The sequence below is a fragment of the Crocuta crocuta genome, unplaced genomic scaffold (genome assembly GCF_008692635.1).
Source record: "Crocuta crocuta isolate KB4526 unplaced genomic scaffold, BGI_CrCroc_1.0 scaffold48, whole genome shotgun sequence".
NCBI lineage: Eukaryota > Metazoa > Chordata > Mammalia > Carnivora > Hyaenidae > Crocuta > Crocuta crocuta.
The window spans coordinates 8776523-8779192 of record NW_027533089.1 but is presented as its reverse complement, the minus strand read 5'-3'; positions in this window follow the sequence as shown (position 1 = coordinate 8779192).

Genomic DNA, 2670 nt, shown 5'->3' with positions numbered 1-2670 from the left:
CCCCAGCTTCACTGGTGTCAGGAGGCAGTATGGGCCACTTCTGATTCCTGGAACAGCGTGAGAGTAATAACTTTCTCAAAACCAGCGGCGGCCTGCTGATTGCTCACCCTCCTTATTGTGACCCAGGAGCAGGTCTCCTGGAAGGACACTCAGGTCAGCAGTGTCGTTCTGGGAGCTATTCCTAGAGGCCCAGTCCAGGACTTCTTTGTGCAACCTTCAACTTTGTAAGCATCTAACTCCCTGTACTAAATACCATGTGCTTAAAATAGAGTCATTTCTGCTTCCTGGCTGATACCACTTCTATTCTTATAATCCCATTTGAAATGTCCCACTACACTCAAAATGCAAAATAACATTTTCTCTCCTGACAAACGTCATTCTATAATTTTTAAGTGTGCATTGATGTAAGTTTTCACATTTGGGCAAAGTGCTAACTTTAGTTTGCATTCGTATAGTCAAAAGTGCACCCATAAGTATGATACACATATTTTAACTTGGTTCTTATATAAAAATATGCTGCCTGGGTGGCTTAGTCGGTTCTTGATCTAGGCTCAGGTCATGATCTCACGATTCATGAGTTTGAGCCCCATGTTGGGTGTCTGTGCTGATGGTGCATAGCCTGTTTGAGATTCTCTCTCTCTCTCTCTCTCTCTCTCTCTCTCTGTCCCTCCCCTGCTTGAGGGCATGAGCATGTGGACATGCACACAGTTATCTTCCTTCCCCTCCCTCTCTCAAAATAAATAAACATTAAAAACTATGATAGCAAAGTTCTAGGTAGATTAAAAACAGTGAAAAACTCATAATTCTGGTGTGCATTTTGAGAATTCTATTCATAGATGAAAGCTAGCCAGAGAAGCATTATAGTAAAATTGTTGAGAGCAAGAATGCTGCATCAGACAACCTTAGTTCAAACCCTGACTCCAACCTTTGGCAGCAGTACATGTTTGGGCAAGTTTTTTCTTCTCTCTAAGCCTCAGTTTCCTCTTCCATAAAACAGGCTCACACTAGCACTCAATTCAAATAATTGGTATGTAAATGAGATAATACATGTAAAGTTATTAGTATAATGTATAGAACACATAGTTTAATAAATGTTAGCTGTCATAGGAACACGCATGTATACACACACACACACACACACAGCATAATTTACTCAGAAAATACAAGACAATTAACAAGGATTCTAAAACTTTCTGGCAAGAAAACTAACTGGTTTCTTTTAGTTATTTCTGTATATTATTTCATATGATCTATGGTATGTTTGTGCCTTCCTCAAAGATTTATCCAAAATCCCTGAGGAACTACTAGAAGATGAAATTACCTTCACATGTATTCAAAACTTACTCATACTTGCTAATTCCATACAAGTCACATTAAAATCTGACTAGTAGTATTGAGCCGCCTTTGGGCTTTCATCATATTACTGGATGTAATTTTGGGGACCTGTGGACTCTAGGATCAAGTCTAAGCTCCCAAAGCAAGCCGAATGTGGTAGCCTAGATTCTGTCTTAACCCTCCCTGACGATGACCCCATCCTAAAATGAACACAGATGGAAGTCAGAATAAAATGTTTACCGATAAATGAAGAATTAGCATTGAAAAACTGAAGGGGTTGGAGAAAACCCTGAGCCAAGGCAGATTTTGGAGCCTGGGGAGGAGGGGCAGGGACTTTGGCAGTAAGCAGCAAGGGAGCTCAAGCAGGTGCTGTCGGAATCTCCTCTGTGACACAAAGGAACTGGATTGGATGCTGCTTCCCAAGAGCTGGCCATTTCCCAAAAGGAAGGACTTTTCTGAACAACAGGCAACCGAGAAAGCAAAGGTTTATTGTCAATAGGGTTGAAATTCAGAGAGAAAATAAGGAACAGTATTATAGTATTTAGAGATATGAGAAATTGGTCCTTATCAGAAGATATTGAGTTGAGATATTCATATTCACATTATACTGTTTGGGATTGCCAGAGTCTTCTGGGTGTCTCCTAGAATCACTACAATTCGAGAACCACTGGTCTTCCATATGTATTTTGACAATTGACCAGAGACGATTCAATTTGTTAAGGAATCCTAATTTTGCTAGCATTTTCCTTTAAAACTGTTTTAATTATAAAAAGGATGTAATTTCACTGCAGAACATTTGGACTATGTAGAAAAGTAGAAAAGAAAAATTATACTACTCAAAGGTATCTACTTCGTTTTTTTTAAATACTTTTTTTACATGACTAGCATTCATACTGTTAACAGCTTTCTTAATTAAAAAACACTTGGGGCAGATGAGGGGTTCAGTCGCTTAAGCATCTTACTTTAGCACAGGTCATGATCTCACGCCTTGTGGGTTCAAGCCCCACATTGGGCTCAGTGCTGACAGCTCAGAGCCTGGATCCTCCTTCAGATTCTGTGTCTCCCTCTCTGCACTTCCTCCCCCCGCCCCCCCACCTGGTGCTTGGTCTCTGTTTCTCNCCCACATTGGGCTCAGTGCTGACAGCTCAGAGCCTGGATCCTCCTTCAGATTCTGTGTCTCCCTCTCTGCACTTCCTCCCTCCCCCCCCACCTGGTGCTTGGTCTCTGTTTCTCAAAACTAAACATTAAAGTTTTTTTTAATAAAAAACCTTAACATCATGGAAGATATTTCCCTTATTAAAACTACTTTTAAGTACATCATTAACATTTTTTAAA